At 45.9% G+C, this 20,922-nt stretch overlaps 1 long non-coding RNA gene across 1 annotated transcript in view; it reads left to right on the top strand.

The window, feature by feature from the left end:
• Positions 1-6,985: 6,985 nt before the first annotated feature.
• LOC124088222 (uncharacterized) overlaps positions 6,986-20,922 on the top strand; it is a 117,800-nt gene continuing 103,863 nt past the window's right edge. Inside the window, exons 1-2 of the long non-coding RNA XR_009226014.1 lie at positions 6,986-7,159; positions 11,173-11,231. This is a non-coding gene — a long non-coding RNA (uncharacterized LOC124088222). The remainder of the gene's footprint in view (positions 7,160-11,172; positions 11,232-20,922) is intronic.

A 20,922-nucleotide genomic window follows, 5' to 3' on the forward strand; every position in this document is an offset into this window, starting at 1 on the left:
TAAATGAAAAGATATACCATTTTCATCATTTTCATAAAAACTTGACATAGAAAAGATGTCCACTTTTCCCCAAATTGATCTATAAATGATGTGATTTCTAGCAAAATCCCAGATTCCCCCCCACTCCTCCTCTTCTTCTTCTTCTTCATAGAAACACCTTTTCTAAAATGTATGTGGGATGGCACAAGATCTAGAATAGTTTTTTAAAAAGAAGAAAAATTAATTCTACCTGATGTTAAGGCTTACCATATAGCTACAATAATGAAAATGGTGTGGTGTTGGTGAAGGGATAGACACATAGATTGATGGAGCAGAATATAGAATAAAGAAATAGACTCACAAAAGTATGTCAATTGAGTTAAAAAAGATAATCCTGCAAAAGCAATTCAATGGAGGAGAAACAATATCCTTGCAACAAATGACAAAATTAGAAGAAAACAAAAGAAAAACAGATTAGTGGTTGTCAGGGGTTGCCTCTTCTGCCAGGTAGGTGTAGTTATACATGGCATCAAGAGGGATCCTGTGGTGAGTTGGGTTCTGTTGTCTTGACTGTGATGGTGAAGACATAAAATTTCACAAATGCAACAAATGTTGGGACAACTGGGTATCCACAGGCAAAAAAAAAAAAAATACACTTCAATCTAAACACACATTGTAGAAAAATTATCTCAAGATGAATCAGAGACTTCAATGTAAAATATAAAACTATAGAACTTACTTTTACAATTGGAGAAAATCTTCAGGTCTTAGGGACAGTCAAAAGTTCTTAGACTTGATACCAAAAACTGGATATATAAAATGATAGATTGCTAAAATGAAGCCCATCAAAACTGGAAACTTTTACTCTGCAAAAGCCCATGTGAAGAGGATGGGCAGACAAACTAGAGACTGGGATAAAGTGTTTGCATATCATGAATCTCACAAAGGACTTGTTCTAGCATATATGAAGAACTCTTCAAAACACAACAGTAAAAAAATCAAAAACAAACAAAAAAACAACAAAAAGCCCCAACCCTAATTAAAATATGGGCAAAAGACTTGAACAGACATTTCATAAAAGGAAAAGGGTATACAGATGGCAAATCAGCACATAAAAAAAGATGTTCAACATCATTAACCATCAGGGAAATGCAAATTTCCTTGAGATATTACTAAGTCTCTCAGAATGGGTAAAATAAAAAATAGTGACACCATTAAATGCTTCCAATGATGAGATTGTAAAATGGTACAGGCATTCTGGAAGAGTATGGCAGTCTCTATATAAAACTAAAGTTGTGCTTAACATATAACCCGGCAATTGCCCTCATGGGCATTTATCCCAGAGAAATCTATGTTCCCATAAAAACCTGTATGCTAATGCTGGAAGCAGCTTTATTTGGAAGAGCCAAAATCTAGAGGCAACTCTTGGAGGAGTCCTTCACAACGTGAATGATTGAACAAACTATCTTTGTGGTTCTTCCATATCATGACTATTTTCCAGCACAAAAAAGAATGAACTATTGATTACATACAATAACTTGGGTGAATTTCTAGGGAATAATGCTGAGTCAAAAATATAATTCCCAAAAGACTACATTACTATATAATCCCACTTATCCAACATTCTTTTTTTTTAAATTTTTTAAGTTGTTGATAAAACCTTTATTTATTTATATGTGGTGCTGATAATCGAACCCAGTGCCTTACACATGCCAGGCAAGTGGGCTACCACTGAGCCCCAGCCCCAGCCCTTATTCAACATTCTTGAAATGACAAAATTAGAAGGGGGTGGGGTGGGGAGGAAAACAGATTAGTGGTTGTCAGGGGTTGCCTCTTCTGCCAGGTAGGTGTATTATATATGGCACCAAGAGGGATCCTGTGGTGGGTTGGGTTCTGTTGTCTTGACTGTGATGGTGGAGACATAAAATTTCATGCATGAAAATTATACAGAACTAATTATATATACACACAAAGAGAGGGGGGTACAATAACAGTGGAGAAATCTAACTAACAAGGATTGTATTAATGCTAATATCCTGGTTGTGATATTGTACCACAGTTTGGATAACTGTTACCATTAAGGGAAACTGAGTAAAAAGGTGCATAGGATCTTTGTGTATTATTTCTTCTACAATTGTGTGGTTATCTTAAATACTTTACTATTTTTCAAATGTGTGGTTGCTTTTTTTAAACACAGTAATCCTGTTAAGCACACAAAAGCGAGGGGCAGAAGGTTATTTCTTAAATTTTGGGAAATCACCTAGCTCATAAGTGCCACCCCCTCAACTTGCTGACAGCGACATGATGTGCGCTGCTTAGTGCTGAAATTAGGTGTTCGAGAGGGAGATTACTGGCCCTGGCGCTCAGGTGAACATATAGGTGGGCGTTGGTGCGAGAGCGTGAGAGAGAAAGCAGAAGAAAGAGGGAGCAAGAGCTATGCATCCCCTACTGTCAGGGAGGGTGGCCGGCTGAAGAAGGTGCTGTGCAGAAAGCCAGAGAAGGATATGAGGAGGGTGCTGGCGCCTAGGGAACACCCTCCTGCTGCACCCTCCAGGAGACTGTGGGCGGCGGGTGAATAGCCCTGGCTCAGTGACTGAACCCCTCCATTCACAGGGAAAGGTGAGTGCCGGACCGATCGGGAAGTGAGGCCTCCCGGCAGCGGCCCGCCGGCGTGTTGGGCAGTCCCGCTTGCAGAGCGCCGGGTCTTGGATGCTGCGGTGCAGACGCCAAGGAGGCTGCGAATGCAGGGAACAAGGCGTAGCGACCAGGGAGGGTGGAGCCGCCTAGAAATCCCGGCGGCGCCAGCCGGCCAGCCCGGTAGCATCTGCAGGCCTGGGGTGCACACGAGGGGCACGTGGGTGTTCAGGAGCCGGTGCTGCCCTGCCTCCTTTTTGCAGCGCCGTTGTGGCCGGTGCCGGCGCTGGAACAGCGGGTGCGGTGACTGCCCTGCTCAGGCAGTGCTCGCAGCTACAGCCCAGAACCTAGCAGGCAGGGCCAGGGACCGGGACCACACAGCGGCCCGGCGCCTGGAGGCGCTCTCCACGCGCGTTTTTCCCCCGATGCCAGGGCCTCCTTCGCGTTCGGGTGGAGGAAACTGGGAAGAGGACGGCTTTGTCCGGGGATGGTTGTGGGTACAGGCTTGGAACGAAAGGGGTTTCCCAGCTGGCTAAACCCCTGGCTTGGGAAAAAGTGTGGGATGGACACTGACCAACAGGGGCTCCTTGGGGCTTTGAGGTTACTACACCCGCAGCCTAGACCCAGAGAGTGGCGCTGGGGACCTTCCGGAGCCGGCGGGTTCCTAGTGGGTGGACCCCGAGCTGGGACAAGTGTAGGGTTGCGAATCGCCGTCGTGTGCGCTCCCAATGCCTGCACAGGGAGCTTAGCTTCCACAGACCCTGGAGGGGCTGGAGCAGGGAGCTCGCTGGGGACAAATGAGGGGGGCGGGGAGAGGTGAGTAGCTGAGGTGTGGCCAAGGGGGAGGGGACGGAAAGTACTGGAATGCTGTGGCCCCACTGTAGCAGCCTCTAGTCCTGCAGTTGGTTTGGTGCAAGGAGGAGGTAGTCCAAGGAGGAGCTGGCGGGGGCAGCGAGGTACCCATCAACCGCACTGCGGTCCCTACTGGTTTTAGCCTGGTCTAGAGAGGAAAAGGGTCCAGGTAAAGGATCAAGGGCCCAGACTTTTGCTGGTTCTAGCCAGTGCTGAGGGATTTGACCGTGGGGACTTGGAGGTTGGAGGGCAACTAACTGCAGGGTGTCATAATGCAAGATGACCTCTGGGGCAGCGGAGCTTCCCCTGGGGTAGAATTCCAGAGAATGCGACCTGACATGGGTAAATTGAGCATAACCTGGGTTGTCCTAAAGCTACTATTCCCCCTCCCCCATAGCTCCAAGGTCCTAGCAGAGAACCATTTTTTTTTGCGCTTAGGACTACTCACTTCATTTTAGGTTAAAAAAACAGGATAAATTCCGCATTTTGTTACCCTCCCCGCCCCCAAGTCACCATGCGGCAGTTTTCACAACCCGAAGGCGTGGTCACTCCAAACCCACAGTGAGTTGCTCCTGTTCTCAGTTTCTGCTCCTCAAACCCTGGACCATGCCACCGGAGGACGCTGAACGCAAAGATTCAGCAGCGGCTCAAGTGACAGCCTCCGCTGCGGAGGAGCCGAGAGCCAAGGGCCTCGAGACCCCCTCTACCACGCGCGGCTTGGCCCTGAACGGACACTTGGTCAGTGTCACTCGCTTCCTCTCGGGTATCGTGCATTTTCTCAACAGAGCGTGACCCTGTAGATAGATGAACTCGGAATCCGGAGAACTCGCCTGACCTTCTCCAGTCTTGCTGTCCCAAGACACCTACTCTTCACTGCATCCACTGCTCTGGGTCCATCCGGACGCCGGGGAGCCTCCGTTAGCAGCTCGGCACTCCCAAAGCAGCCGGAGGAGGGCCTTTCAGAGCAACCTGCCGCACATCAGCAGCCACACTGAGGCTGTCCCCTTCCCACTGCTTCCCAAGGGCAGAGCCCGTAAAAGTCCGAGGTGCCCCGTACCTCCCTCCGCTTTGGACTTCATGTGGGTGTGTATGTAAGTGAGACTGGGAGAGAGGGAGAAAAGGAGAGAGAGGAGGAGACAGATGCATTCATCCCTGCAGAATAACTCCCAGAGGTGCAAGACAAAGCATTTCAAGAATAAAATGGTCCAGAGTTCAAGTTAAAAAACACACCTCTTTGAGGTACTGAGACCGTGTTAGCCTTCTATCTGGGCTTCTGGGGTGTCGCATCCTAGAGAATGGATTTTAAATCCAGATTCCCGTCAGATTTCCTCAGAAATTACCTCTTCTGGAAGTGCCGCAGCAAGTGGCCCAGCCAACTCACCAGCGCACCCAGAGTGCCCATAACCCGCCCCCCCCCCCCCCCCCCCCCCCCCCCCGTCACCACCACCACCTGTCCCTGTCCCCAGCTCATGCGGAAGTAGCTGTCAGGGAGGGCAGGGAGGAAGTTTATTTTTTTAATTGTGAAAATTCTCTGCATCCTGTTCTCTGGGATTCTCTTGTTATAACAAACCTTCCATTTTAACGTGGTGGTTATATAAAAATGAACACCTGGAAATGCAAAACTTACCTGCCTTCCTGATTAAAAAGTTCTTTTTAATAGAGCACCCCCGGGCTTATAGTTCCTCAACCTTTGTGGTTTGAAGAAATGGATCGAGGGGAGGGGAGGACTCAAGGGTAGCGAGGTGTCACCTGAAAAATAAGATGCTCCTTATTCATTTAATAGGTCCATTTCTTTTTATATTAGCTCTCCCCCTACCACTGTCCCCAACTTAACAATGGATAGATTTTCAGCGTCCTCAAAGGTTCTCTTACCTAGAGTTTGTGCCTGAAGTCTTACAGGTAAACTCCCTTCTCAAGTAAACCTGCTTCACACTTGTTTTATGCTCGGTGAAGCCCAGGAACAAATGGGTCCAAGTTCCCCCCTTCAGTAATGTCTGAGTAACATTTCGGTTGGAAAGTCTTCTAGGGACCAGGAACGCGTTGTTCAACTGGTGGAAGTAGGGAGCGAAGGCAGAACACCCAAAGACCAAGTGCCCGTTGTCTTCTCCCTTGCTCTCCCCATCCGTGCCTAGGGCTCAGGAAAGTGCCAGCCGGGCTTGGCTGGAAAGCGCGTCCCCGCCCAAATCAAGAACAAAACTCCCTTGGACACACGTTCTAGAGAAACCAGTGTAGAGACAGACTTCTCCCTCCAATTTGGTTATAATAAATAATAACATAAGTATTCCCATATAACCATCTAAGCCGAGAGCGGACTCCCGATTCACGGTCCTCACATGTTGCTGGGGGTTGGCGCAGGCGTCCGCGGGTTTACCGGGGGACGTGACACCGCATTTTCTCCGAATTCCTGCCTTCTAGGTTGGTGCAGCCAGGAGAGGGGGGTCACGGGGAGGTGGAACACAAGACTGCGGAATCCACTCTCTCTGCGGGAGAACCAGAGCTTAGAACAGCACGCAACTCCGGGGAATGGGGGGCTGTCGCACGACCCCATTCTCCCACAGAAGAAAAGCGATGCTCGTTATGGATAATTAACAGCCGGGCTTCCCACGACCATGTGGCGCGTCCCTGCCGCGCCACCAGCTTATGTGTTTTAATTTGACCTTTACTAGCAACATGCTCCCATAGGCTGTGAACTGAAATCGCACCCAGATGACGGTTCTCTCCCCTTGCATCCGGCCTGCTTCTTGGAGGGGACAGAGACACTGCCGACACTACAGTGCTTCTTTCTTCCAAGGGAGCAGGCCCTAGTCCCTTAGCATTAAAATCTGGGAGCCGCCCTCAGGCATCCCGGGGCGTGGTCGGGGTGAGGGGTCCTCCCAAATCTTGGGACTGGGCGGTGTCTGCCAAGCATGGCCTTGAGTTTCTCTTAGGTACAATATGCTGGTGTAGAGAGGAGACGGTGGGAGGAAAAGGGGACGAAAAGAGAACACTCTTAAGTGGCACTGGCATCCATGGAGTGGCAGTGGTCTACACTGAGTGTCCGTGCCTGGAGGTGTGGGGGCGGGTACTGCAGCCGAAGGGAGGGTGCAGCGGCCAAGGGCAGGGCGGGAGGACAGTGAAGGCAGGCTGGCTTCACTGTGGGAGCCCTTCCTCCCCGGGTTCGGCGACCGGGATCACCAGCATTGCAGCTAAAGGGGCTGGTAGGCTCGCCTGCACCCGCGTGCTCCCCCGCCTTCTCTGTGTCCCCCGGCTTTTCCAAGAGGAAGATGGGGTGCCCAACGCGGGTGGGGCGCGCGGGGCTGCCCGGCCGGGTGGTCACGTGTCCCCCTCCCCCGCCACTGCGGCGGGAGTTCCAATCAGAGCGCGCCAGGGGGCTCCTCCCGGGCAGGAACCACCCGGCTCGCGGCGGAGGGTGGGCCGCTGTCACCTGACCGCCAGCCCCCGCCCCCCGCGAGTAAGGGGCGGTGGTAGCGTCTGCTCGGTTACAAATGGCCCCTCCCGCCCCGCTCGCCCGCTCGCTTGGGCTCGGCACGGACCCGCCCGGGCGCGCTCCTCCTGCCGGCTCCCGGCATCCCACCGCCCTGCTCAGCGCTGGCCGGTGATCCCTGCCGCCCGGGAGCATCCAGTGTAGAAGCTCGCCCACCGAGGTCGCGATGGAAGTCTGGACCGCCAAGCTGTGTGACTCGTTTACTGGCAGGTGAGTGCACACAGCGGGCGTGGGATGCTGCGGGGACAGTGCGGGGGACATCAGGGTCCTCGAATGCAGACGTGGATTTGTGTGATGTCTAGGTCAAGCTTGCAGAGCGATTCCGAGGTCTCTCGCACCCTCGGCCTTCTTTCGATGCTCCTACTGGTCCCGGGCTTGGGCGAGAGCTTTGATTTGGGGTGGGGGGTAGGGCTTTGGGAAATTCTTGTCTTGAGATACTTGACAAAGGTTGCAAAGACATCAGGTGGGAATGTGTGGCTGCAGCTGTCAGGGGCTAGACAGGTGTGCTTGCGTGTGTGGGGCTGCGTGTGTGGCGAAGCCTCTGTGGCCGGTCATTCCGTTCCCGAGTACCACTTATGTGCTAGAGAGAGAAATTGAGCGACTCTGAGGTGGTCACTAGACGTTGCGGCAGCAAACCAGTGGCCCTCGGTATTTCTGATATGCTCCTGTAGTAACAGAAGTGCAGATGGCTCAGTAAAAGAGTGTGTGAGGTTTTAAGGCACCCAGAAAATATTCTTTTATCTTTTAACTTTGGGGCAGAAATGAGTATTCAAAGTGCTGAATCATGCAAAAAGATGTGAAAAATAATTTACTTTGTGTTTTGGTAAAGTTTTCCCAAGATAATAATATCTGCTTATTTGACAAATTCCTTAAGGCACAGGTATTTGAATTGTATTTTGAGACTGCCTTTGACTTTATGGCTATCCATTGCTTTCCTTGATTTATGATGAGTTGTATTTACTCATTATTTCTTACCAAGCTTCCTCCCCACTCCAAACAAACAAAAATATTAAGGGGGGGAAAGGGGTCTTTTTCTGGTGTGCCTATGATTGTAAGAGTGAAGGAAGCAGTCCTGGGAAACAAAAAACATCCTCCTTTGAGGAGTGCAATGATGGCCAATTTGATTTGTCATGTGCCACTGAAGGGAATGTCAAGCTGATAACATGCAGACTGGAGAGAAAATGAAGCAGGAGTTGCCCATTTAGGAATAAATAAGCTCTAATTCAATTGCACTCAGTAAAAGAGCTGAAGGGTAGTAGGTCCACACCCCAGCCTAATTTTTCTTGGTAGAGCTGGGAGGGTGCAGTTTTTGATGCCAGTTCTGAGGTCAGACACCAAAGATGATTAAAAAAAAAAAAATCAGTCAGGATTAGTAAAATGGGTGTGTCCAAAGACAGCTCTTGCCCATTTACTCTTTCTGCTCCTACTGAACTGCTTAGTGGCCTGCTGACTCATAAGGGAACTAGCATGGCTTAGCATGGTGGGATTTTACTTGTAGACTTGAACTGTACTTGTAAAAAAAAATTAATAAATTAATATAAGCATCACCAGAGACATTCATAGAGAAGTTAGTCTCCCCCTCACTTTCTTCTCCAGGGAGGTATTTCCCAGTCCCTTGACTTGTCACCTTCATTTCGATACCTGTCATCCATGCTTGTGCACAGCACATTTGGTTTGACACAAAGGTTTAAAGCTAAATCCTAATATTAAAAATAAAAGTGGCACTCTTAACAACATGATTGTTTCAAAGGTATTTGTGAAGGATACTGGAAAACTAGAATATGAAGGATTAATTGAGTTTTCTTTACAGCACAGATTCCCTTCCCCTTGCTTTGCAAGACCAGGGCCCCACCCTGTTTCTGAGCATCTGCATGAAAGACCAGGAAAGGAATTCAACAATTGCAGTGGTGCAGGGAGGGGCAGTGTCTAGGCTTGGGTGTTACCTTTATTTAAATAATTACTAACATTTCGGAGGGTAAGCTTTAATCCATAAGTAGTTCTTGAAAGCAAAGTGTTATTCCATTTCACCAGTCATCTTGTTAAAATGTACATTTAACTTTGAGAGGTTGATTTTGATGGAAAAAAAAGATATGAAGCAAGAGCCGCTTCCAAATTTTAAGATCCTGGGGCTAAAAGACCTGATTGGAAGAACAAATATCGAAGCATATCATGAAACCCAAAATAATAATTTTTGCTTTATTATTCTTAATAAAATGTTTTTTTTAAAATAAAAGTAACTTCTTTTAGGAAGAGGGGGTTCATTTTCAGGCAGTGCATGGAATAAACCAGCTTGTGGGATAGACTAGCACCTGGCGTCTCAGTGAGAACAGAGATGCATAACTTGAGAAAGAAATAGATGAATGAATCTATCTTTTACTGTTTGGTCCTTCAAACAGAACCCAGTCATGTCACATCAGATTAGAGGAAGGCCATTTCTGCAACAAGGCAAGGAGATTTCAAATCTGTGAGAAAGAAAATGTTTCGAGCTGCTCTGGAAAAAAAAAAAAAAAGACATTATGAATTCACAATTCATTCTGATTATAGTGGTGCTTACCCGCATCGTCTACTGCAGACAGCAGGGCTGACCAAGAGGAAAAGAGATATAAAGACTTTTTTCTTTAAAAGAAAGAAAGAAAGAATATAAAAAATAAATTTCAGAAAGATGCCCACTTGGTTTATTTCCCTTTTTTTTTAAAGTTAAATAAATCATTTAAAGAGAGGAACATAATACTTTTCACCTGATGGCTAGAATGAATGAATGCATTTTCAAATCTGAATGTAGTGATCATTTGACAGCATCTCAGTGGTTATTTGAGTCTACTTCCCATGAAAATTGTGTGTTCTGTTCTGTACAATAATGTACGTTCAAAGCTGCTGAAACTACCTTCTTTTTTTTTCTTATGCTATTTTCCACTCATTTAAATTCCCAAATGACACCTGCAAATCCTAACACGTAGAAGGCTTTGAGAGTCACCAAGAACACATGTGTAATCAGGTAAATTGCCTATGAATGCGGGTCATTCCAAAAATCAAAATAGATTTCATCAGAGGCTTCATGAATCAAACTGGAAAAAAAAAATCAATTGAATCTGGTCCTTTGCTCAGATGCCAGCACCCTACCAGCCTGGTTTCAAAGAGGGTCTTTTCCTAAGATACATGGTGATTATCTTGGGGAAGTTGGCTCTGCCTACTTGCACAGTTAATTGCAGTGTGAGAAGGTTCCAGAACAGTACCTCCTTGAGTTCCGACAGTAAATATGCACACAGCATTGTATGAGGAACATTCCAGAACACCCACCTCCCGGTGAAGTGAATGTGCGGGGTGAATAAATACCTGGGCTGCCGGAGCCCACAAATGGATTTCATTCCTTACATTAGAGATGGTGTTCATGTATACTGAGCTTTTTTAGGACACTGGAGAACCTTCTAGGGTGGGGAGAGACATCTGTTTGGCTTCTTTTAGGGTCGTCCTCCAAGAATCTACCCTTTTTTTTTTAATGTGAGGACATCACATTATGTGTGTTTTATAAGGAATCTGAAGAAAATGAGGTTTGCTAATCCACTTAATTTAGGGGGTTGTCAGACTGGTAGTATCATTGGTTTTAAGTATTTAAAAATAAATACATTTTTAAAAATTAAAAGATTTTAAAGTTTTGGGTGCCATGTGTTAGATTGAGGCAGTAGGGAATAAGTAGCCTTTGGAAAAAACAACTTGAAAATTGCTGCTCCTTTAAATTTATGTGACATTAAATACTTGCACATACATATCTCTGCAAAATTCAAGAATGTGCTTTGGTGAGCACATTTTGCCACATACATGTGCATCCTACACAAACTGGAATAGCTAGTTAGGATTATTCAATTCTTCATTTTGACAAGACTTGGAGTAGTGGGGAGGGATTTTATTTATCTATTTCCTAGTGGATGTTGGCCTCTTGATTCTGTTGTACTTGAGTGTCTTAGTATTTAGGACCATCCAGGAGAAGAAACAAATGAATATGGTTATTCTTCTAAGGAAGCGTATTCTTTTCCTATGTCATATTTCAGGTTGCTAGTTTAAAAGCAATCTAGCTCTCAGTTTTAGGACTCAAAATATCATGAGAAATAACTTTTGTTCGGGCATAGCTTAGGATGCATCTCAAATCACTGCCAATCATCTTCGCTACTCTTGGAATTTTGCAAACTGCCCAGACTACTAATGATCTAAATATTTTGGTCTTACAGGTATTCCTCTGATACAGTGGGTAATGACTCTGCTCTTCAGCCTGAGAGTGGTTCAAAATGTAAGTTCAGCAAGCTAAATAATTAAATATCGATAACTCTGGAGATCTATGCAGAACAGTTCTTCCCATTTTGTGTCCTTCTGCCCAAGACTCTAGCTTCATAAGAGCCTAGAAGGAGGTGATATCTTCTCCTGGGGCAATGAAGAACCTAGACGAACATTTCTTCAGTATACGGCGTTGTGACTATATGTGTGTCACCACAGCCAATGATGGGTGTCCTCCTTCTCTGCCTCTCCCTACCACATTATTATTTTTTTTAATTTTATGGACTCTTGGAATCTTTTATTTTATTTTTAATATTTATTTTTTAGTTTTCGGCGGACACAACATCTTTATTTGTATGTGGTGCTGAGGATCGAACCCAGGCTGCACGCATGCCAGGCGAGTGCGCTACAGCTTGAGCCACATCCCCAGCCCACATTATTTTTCAGAGTAAAACAATATGAACCTTTGGTGTCTGGGTAATGCTGAATTGATGCTTCCTTCCCCCAAGTGTCACATCTTTCTGGGTGGCCCTGCCTGTTCTAATATTCTCCTGGCTCAAGCTGATAGTTTCAAATATGCAGACACATCTAGGCTCAGGGGCAGTTTTTTGGGGTCAGATGAAATCCTCTGGTTACTGTCCTACCACATATTAACCAAGGTGCCATGGCCCAGCTGATGAAGGTCACGTGTTGGGATCTGGCTCACGTAAGGTATAAAGTGGAAAGTGTTAAAATCTGCAGGAGGCCCTTGCTGTGTCACAGAAACACGGTGGATAGTGGATTTTCTGGGGCTGGATCCACCTTGTCCATTTTACAGATATTGAGTACTTCCAAATCTGACTCTTTAAACAAGGAACTGCTTGTTCTCTGAAAGGGACTAGTGCTGAGTTAGACCCCTCCCTTCTTCGCAAATCTCAATGTGTAATTTAAGATATTTTTGAAAAATTCTCAGGCATTTTATGCATTTCATCACTGGCCAGGCTCTAGAAAGCTGAATTTTATATAGAAAAGCATCTCTCCTACCTTCTCTGGTCCCTTGATTTCCTGCCTCCTGTCTTTAGCCACTTGCCCAAAACATGGATTTCTATGTAATTCAGTTCACTAAATATCACTTCCATTTTTGTTTCTTTGCAGAGCTTATTGCTAGAGCTACTAATAGACTTTCAGCACAAATAGTATATTGATCACTTGAAATCTCCTTTGAGCTTGACTGAATATACATAATGGGGTGTCAATCGGGGAAAAATCTCATAATAAATGGCAGGCGACTTATATTCATGAGAAAAAATGTCTTGGGCAGCTCACGGAATATCATGTTTACTGTAGCATGACAGGCTGATTTCGCTGGTCTCCATCACATTCGTCTGGCGGATGTTTAATAGCAAAGGCAAGGTTAGAATACCAAGATCCTGGAACCTTCTTTTCTTTGTTTATGTGGGAAGCATTCTTGTACACTCTTATAGAGTATAAACATCTTCTAGAACCACAGCCAGCAAGAGAGATCTTTTCTACCTGAAGAATTCAGAAATTGCAAACAAATCTGTTTAAGTTGGTGTATATTTAAAATCAGCTACTGATTTATGCAGTCCATATTTTTTAAGTTTTTACCATGTGTGTATCAGCGCATACACTCGCTGTATGCAAATATCATTTTCAATGTGTATATGGGAAAGCATGGTATATTTAGAGAAAAGCCTGCTTTACATAAATTATGTTTAAGAACAACGGAGCAGAGGAGTAGCCATGCGTTCGGAAAGCCAAGTCGTCTTCTTCTTCTTCTTCTTTTTTTTTTCCTTTGGAAGTTTCCTCTTAAATGATAAGTGAAGAAATTGCACTTTAAACTTTCATATGCAATTCCCTAAAATCAGTTGTCATGACAGAGCAGTGATTATGGTGATGGGGCTTCTGGTCACTTTTTGGAGCTGACTTGAGAGCTGACTCCATTGCTGCTGGTTAAGTGTGGAATTGGGCCATAGAGGGAACACAGGGGGGTCTATTGCATTCGCTGGACCCTTGTTTCACCCCATGACCGTGTGGGATGTATTATGTTTGTCCTAGTCTACTGGGTAGGGTGCAACCCAGATTTTATCAAGAATTCTTCATCTCCTGTAAATGAATGAAGCCAAACGACTCTTTGCTCATCAAATTTAATTTGCTTTTTTTTTTTAATGGCAAAAAAAAAAGTATACACACACACACACACACACACAATACTGGACAAATGTCTCTTCCAGTTCCTTTTCAGTATTCAAGATGTTTTAAAATGCGATTGGCCAAGGTTTTTGCTTTTTTAGCCTCAAGTGTCATGCAATAGCCAGAAGAATCTACTTATCACAACGAGTATACAAAACAGGACAAGTGGGGCTATGAAGATATAAAAGATGACATGGTGCCCGGATGCTGCTGCTTTTTCCATAGCAAGAATTTCTTTGTGCCTGTATTCATCTGCTTCCCTGAAATGCTTCTGGTGTGTTTTTTCAGGTTTCTGATTAGCAGTAAGGAGGAATCCAAAGTTTGCAGACAGAATGGACTATCTGAGAACTCATCGGTTGCAGAGGTTCAACTCTGTGTAGTTATAAAATATATTACTGAAATGTGCAGATTTCCTCTAAGTAAAACCTTATATTTATATATTCCCATATATACACACAATTTTATACCAGTTAGAAGCTATTTGTAGTATGTGGCTTTTTACAAAGGTAGTCGATTAAATAGCTTAGGCTTGGGAAATTCCACTGTTGAGACTTAAGCAAAAGCTAGGTTATACAGAGACTTTAAACTCCGCTATTTGAATAAGCTTCAATAATTTTAACCTACCGAGAAATGTATGTCTTGCAAGTGTTACAACAGGGACTTATTGGATGTCACCAATAAAAGGGAAATCGAAAAGAAAATTGGAAAGGAAAAACCATCCCAAAGAATTTCAGTCTGAAATCTACCTTTATAGGCCCTGCCTGTTGTCTTAAATTTTATATAGTTTTACTAATTTATTTTAATAAAGTTTTATGAACTAAGTAGAGGTTAATGAAATATTTTCATTTGTAGTGCTGGGTATCAAATCCTAGCCCTTTTGCATGTGGGGTACACACTTTGCCATTAACCTATGCCCACCATGATTATATGAATTACTTTCAGAGTAAAAAGTATTAAAGATTATCTTTGGTCACATAACACCCTATTTGGTAATATAAATACTCAGTTTTAATGAATTTCTTTTTTACCAAATATTTAAGGACAAATAGAACAACTTTAGTACCTAGCTTTTCTAGACTTATCAATAGAATTAAAAACAAAAACAATATGAGTATCCTCACCATGTTCTTGGTAAAACTTTTAAATCATTTTAAAAGATATTCAAAAAACAGTGGAATTTATAGCTGTTTCACAGACAGACATGGATATTACAATTCCCAGGGTTTAAATTTTTTTTTTTTGGGGGGGGGGCGCCTAGAGCTGGGAATGGAACCAGGGTTTCCCATACTGCAGGCAAACACTCTACCACTGAGCCACATCCGCAGCCCCTAGGGTTTGATTTTTATGTGTGCCAAAGTGAGGTTGGGAAATAACTGGACCCTTATCGTTTCATTTCCTTGCAACTGCTGTACTTTCAGAAGCCCGAGTTGGAGTTCTCTTCCTTTAGTTGCAGCATATTTAGAATTATGTTCATTTAATTGAAGAAAAGAAGTGGGACTAGTTTTTCTTCCACAGTGATTTAAATAAGAACTAGGTTGATGCAGTGGATTAAAGATAATATGCTTTTTAAAAATTGGTGGGTTTTATTTTCACTTTAATAAAAAACACATTTGGGTAAAGTAAAGAAAAATTGCAGTGTGCGTACTAATTCAATTATCAGCCAAGTAGTAGTTTGGGATAAATGACTTTAATATATTTAGCTTTACATTTAATAAAAAGTTTTTCAGGTTTAATTGCTTGCTAGGAGGAGATCAACAAGACAATTTGTTTAGGTCATGTAACTGCTAAGCTTTATGTAAGTTAGCTTCACTAGGGGAAATAATGGAACAGAAAAAACCTTCAGCGCTTCTCCACGTGTCTTTTAAGATTCTGTGTCACCTGTGTAAGGGGGAAAAATTTGTGATTACAGTCAGTTGGTGACATTATTATTATGTTTATTGATGTTTTAATATGTATATATTCTGTAAGTATATAACATATTTAAGGATATTTTCATACTTCTTCTAATTAATAGTTAAATGTATGTATGTATTTGAAATGAGACTAAACCATTTCTTTTCAACTAGAAACCTAATACTTAGACATGATCAAATATTCTATAGCATTCGAGAAAACAGACTTGACTATTTCCCCCTTTTTAGTTTTTGTTCGAGATACATGCTGTGGTCTATTTATTTTACCGATAACCAGATCTACTATGGTTATGTAGGAATTTGGTGTGGATTTTGTTGTTGTTGGTTGGTTGGTTTGGATGTATGGGGAGTGGTTAAGGAGTGAAATTCTCATTTTGCAAAATAAAAAAAATCCAGGGAAAAAAAGCCCACTTTCAGATTCAGTTTCTTCCTCCATCTTGCTGTGCCTTGGCCTTAGGTCACGGTGATGTGACAGTGGGACATGCAAACCCAGTCTTTGAGGGACTTGGTTTGTCTCCTCTAAGCAGAAGGACTACCCAGCCTGTGACTCCTGTCTCCAAGGATTTGAAAGTCCCGTGTCATAGCCAAGTGCTATTCTCCATCAAGGTAGCCACACCTTCTGCATAATATTTGCTTTGTTGGTGTGTCCTTTTATACCTCTGCTGAAACCTGTGCATTTCCAAAAGTCCTTCAAAAGTGTTTTTCTCTCTTGTAAAAATATTACAGAGTTGAGGATAAGACTTAAAATATGAAACCTGCTACAGACCCCGATTGTCAGGCTTTTCCATTCTGACATCGACCCTGGAATTAATTGTGGAGACCAGATTTTTTTTCAGCTCAGATGAGGCTCTAGCTACATCACCAAGACTGCACCCTTTGAATTCTCTCAGAATTCCCTCAACCCAGTATTTACAGAGCTGGGATGTTTTAGTACAGCAGACAGACAAATTTCCTCCCAAGCCGTGATCAAAATCAACAGTAAAATAAAAAAACAAACCAGTTCAAGGTGGAAATTTATAGAGATGACATCTGCCACTTTTTTTTTTTTTTTAATGAGATGTCAATATATACAGGGAAATCAGCCAAATTACAGGGTGGTGGTCTTTGTTCTTTTGTACTACCCCACTATTAGTGTATATCCCAGGAATACACTAATAGTGACCACAGTGACTAAACATTCTTGGTTTTTCTAGATTTAGACATGAGGCTGACTGGGTTCTGTATAGAGCCAGCGTCTTGAAGAGCATCATCTGTGGAATGTTCTGCGGTGACCGTCATGTCTGCTCGCGCAGCATCCCTAACCACCCTTAGCAGCTGAGCACTTGAAAGGTGGCCATTGCGACTGAGAAACTGAATTTTATATCTTTTTTTATTTTGATTAAAACTTCAAAAGACACATGCAACTACTGCATATTGGTCAGCATAGCCGTAGAAAATGAGGGACGTGAGTCAGCTCTGCCATGAAGTCCTCTTTGTGAACTACGTGAGCAAAGGGCAGCCCGTACTCACAGGAGCTAGAGACGGGTCCACCCTGAATGCTCTGCACCCTCAGCATGAGGGGGGGCTGTACTCCTGCCTTCCAAGTCAAGCTTGCTCTTGTTGGTTTTGCTTTCACATTTTTAAAACCTTCTAGTCAGAATGTGACGCAGTATATTGTTGCTGCTCCTGAGACTCCATCCCCTATTGGACCGTCTAATTATTCCAGAACTGCTCCAGGTCTTGGCTGGTTTGTTTGGCTTTGAATGCACATCCAAGGTGCTCACCGAAGAGTTCTGGCTTCAGGAGAAGGGATTTAAAGACCCCTTCCAAGGGTCCTTCTGCTGTTCTGGTTTCCTTTTGCACCTCACACCATTTTTGTTCATGGCGAGTCTTATCATCTGACTTGCATGAAGACCCCTGGGTCTAAAAGAATATTACCCCATGCTTGTGCTTTAAAAAAGTCTTGGTTAGGACAAGACCAACGAAGAAGAGGTTTCAACCATTAACTCACCTGCAGACACTGACCTCTTACTGAAACTGCTGAATCTTTCCCTATCAACATAGAATCTCCTGACTTTGAATTGACCCTGAAGCTTCTAGAGCCTTCAGGGACATCAGCATCCTCAGGCGAGTGAGTGAACTTATTCCTGATGGAGCTTGGTTTCTTCTGCCCACCCTCCCCCATCCTAAGATTTTAAAAATAGATGTGAAAGGAGGGAAAGGGGGGAAACATGCCCTGTAGCTGTGACCACACCTTTGTCCTGCCCGTACTGCCCAGCACACATAGGGGCCTTAGGTCTGTGCAAGGAGAGGCAGACACTGAGCATAGAAGACAGTCAGGCCACTGTCCTCGGGAAGTTCACAGCCTACACCTCACCATTTCCCCTGAGAACCATGGCCCTCCAAACTGACCTGCCTCAAAATCACCCCAGAGAGCCTTTAGAATAAATGAGTCAGAAACTAATTCCTCCTCGCCTGCCCCCCCCCGCCCTCCACCTCTCATTTGTAGAATTTGAACATTTCTCTCAGTTCTCTCAACTCTGCCTTCTTAGAGACAGCCATTTGCAGGCTTTCTAAGCATGCTGATACCAGGGTCCCACTCCAGCCTGGAATCAGAATTTCCGGGAAGGGCCTGGGCATGGACAGATATTAAGGGTTCCCTAGGGAACTCTGCACAGACTGTGCATGGCTATGCCAACTGAAAAGTTTTAGGGTGCACAGTAAGCATTCTGGCTGAGATGAGCACCCACACCTGCCCCTGTAGCTTGTCTGCATTTGTTGGGCACCAAGGATACATCGGCTCTCCTGGGCGTGGTGCTGTGTTTCAGTGTCCTTGGCCCTACTCTTCTTTTCTGCTTCCTTTGCTGTCTCATCATGTCTACTCAGCCCATTGGGACAGTGACCCCTATGCCTGGGTCTCCCTGGGCATTTCTTTTAGTGCGGGCACACCTGAGTCCAGTGCCCTGCCCCATGCCATGCTTCTTCCTGGAAGCTGGGTTCAAGACTCAGGTGCTCTTCCTCCCACAGTCCAATTTGGTCCCTTTGTCCTACTCCCTCCACCCCAGGGTCCCCCGTTTCCCTAGTCACTGTGCTGCTGATGTCATTTGGGCCAACATGTGCCTGGGCTGTTTTAAAATGGTCAGAGGTGGGCTCTGCCTCTTCTGTCACTACTCTCTCTCGCCATCCTTCCCCAGCTGCCGAAGCGTACCACTGAAAGCTCAGAAGGCTGTCTGCTGAGGTCAGGGTGGTGCATCTCTCTTGTCATCTGCCCAGACCTGCTTCTCATCTTGTCATGTCTTCCCACAGGCTCAGACTGCCCACAGGGGCCCACTGTGCCCTGCAGCCCAGGCCGGGGTAACTGGCCCAGTTGAACCTGCCTTCTTTCTGTACATCTGCTGATCTTGCTAGTCACCCCACAAAAGCTTCTCTGATGGCTTTGTCCCTATCCCCATTCCCAAGACCCACACCCTCTTCTGTACCCCTCTCCCTTGGCTCTCATTCCTCAATTCTCCTGGCTCACACGCAGGCACTGCCACACAGTGCCTCATTCTTAGTCTCCAGTTCCACCCTGCAGGCAGGAGTCGTGGTTGGTCACTCCTTCCCCCTCGGCTCTTAGGACAGGGTCTTTGCAGAGGCTTTCTGGACATCACTCTCCCACCGAGGCCGCCTGTGGCATTTGTTTTTGACTGAATGCTCTTAGTAGTGACAGAGGCCTTTGGTTTTCTCCTGAGTGTGGATGTGCTAGGCCTCCCCATTGGGCCCCAACCTGTTGCTGCTGTTCCCCTCGCTACCCCTGTCCAGTGCATACACACACACGCAGGTGCACACATGCATGCACCAGCACAGTCCCGCACAGTCCCTGTGGTGAAGCTTGCCCTTCCTGCAGTCATCTCTTACCATTGCCGTTCAAGCTGCTCCCTTGTACCTGGTGCCTGCATTCACAAAGTGACCTCACCTTGCTTTGGTGGTACTTTTGGAAAAATGTTTTCCTCTTCCCCTTGTACGAAGAAATGAGGACTTGGAGACACAGCTGCTGCACTAATACTGTACCCTCTTGCCATTGCCCTCTCCCCTTCTAGTCTCAGCATGGCAGGTTAGCTGTTGACAAGTCATGAAGAACAGTGCAGCTGGCCCAGTACCTCTATTCTGAGCCATCCTGGCTGTCCCCAGGGGTCCTCTGTCTTTGTCTACTGCTGCTTTGAGGGGGGCCTCAGACTGCAGGGGCGGGGGCAGAGCCTCAAAGCCTCCCCAGGGAATGTGGCAAGAACCCAGCTCTTGCTCTGGACAAGTGCTTGGAGATGAAGGCCACTGGCTCAGCTCTCCTGTTTCCCCTGGAGGGAAAGGGTAGAAGCTAGTTGGTAGAGGGGGTTGATCCAGGGTGCTGAGGGCCTCATCCTGCCAGCCAGGTTGGAGCAGCTTGCAGAGCTCAGTGGAGGAAGAAGAAGAAGAAGAGGAGGAGGAGGAGGAGGCAGCAGCAGCAGCCTTGGAAGCTGTGTATGCAGAGGGAGGGAGGGGGAGAGGGCAGTGCTTATGCAGGAACCACAAGTATGTCAAGTATTTTAGTGTGGGGTGGAGATGGAGGTGGGGCAGGCAAGGACCTTAGTGCCTCTTCTTGGGCCTGCTCTGCCCTGTGCAGATCCTTAGATTCCATCCCCAGCACTGCAGTCGCCAGGTGGGGCACCTATGGCTGCCTCCCTCATTCTGCCTCTTTCTGGAAGCCTTCTCTAGGCTGGCAGGGTCTGGGCATGGCTCCTGGGACAGTGTCATCTGAGAGCCCTGCTACAGTGCCTGTGGTCTGGTGAGGGGACACAGGGCTGGGGCTCGGAGTCAGCATGCTGACAGGTTTTGCCATCTCCAGTGGGAAAGGAGCACTGATTCCAGAGGGGAGACATCTGTAGAGCCCCAGTGTGCTATGGCTATGAAAGGGACAGGGACTGTACATTCCAGACTCTTTCCTCAGCCAAGACTCCCTTTGGCAACTTTGAGGGCCATGGTCAGTCTTCCTCCCTGGCTCAGATGTCCTTGCTGCCATAGCTCCTCCCAGAACCAGGAGCACAGGGACCTTTGTATACCACCTTCCCGGGCCCTGACCCTCAGCAGCCTCAGACCCCGCGAGGAAGTGGACAACACTGGGTGGCCCCCATGTGACCGCCTCCTCACGAACACGGCCAGCACCTTCCGGTAGAAGAATGGCTCTTCCCTGCTTTGCTCTCAGTCTTGGGTCTGACAATTAAGCCACTGAAAAAGAACAATTCACAACAGGCTCACACAGAGGAGGCCTTTCATGCACCAGAATGGCCGAATCGTCCACATTAGCACCATTTGTATCTTATTTATAGAAGGTACTGTACTTGAGGATGATCGAGAAGCAATGCTCTAAGAAGGGTGTTTGGTCATTGGATTTAAAGCACACTGAGGATTCATTGTCCCCAGGCAGCACTGTGGCCTGAGATTTGCTGAGTGGGCAGTGGAGTGCATGCTGACATGGGTGGGTGGCAGGGTCACTCTGGCTGGCAGTGCCTCTGTCATTGAATCAGTGGGTTGGGGGGAGGTGGGGAACCACTTCATGATGGCAGGCCAGTGACAGGCCCAACCTAGCCCCAGAACCTCCACAGAAGGTCA

This window comes from Marmota monax, unplaced genomic scaffold (assembly GCF_021218885.2).
Source record: "Marmota monax isolate L192 unplaced genomic scaffold, Marmota_monax_Labrador192_F-V1.1 WCK01_AAM20220418_F8-fsc00021, whole genome shotgun sequence".
In the NCBI taxonomy this organism is placed as follows: domain Eukaryota; kingdom Metazoa; phylum Chordata; class Mammalia; order Rodentia; family Sciuridae; genus Marmota; species Marmota monax.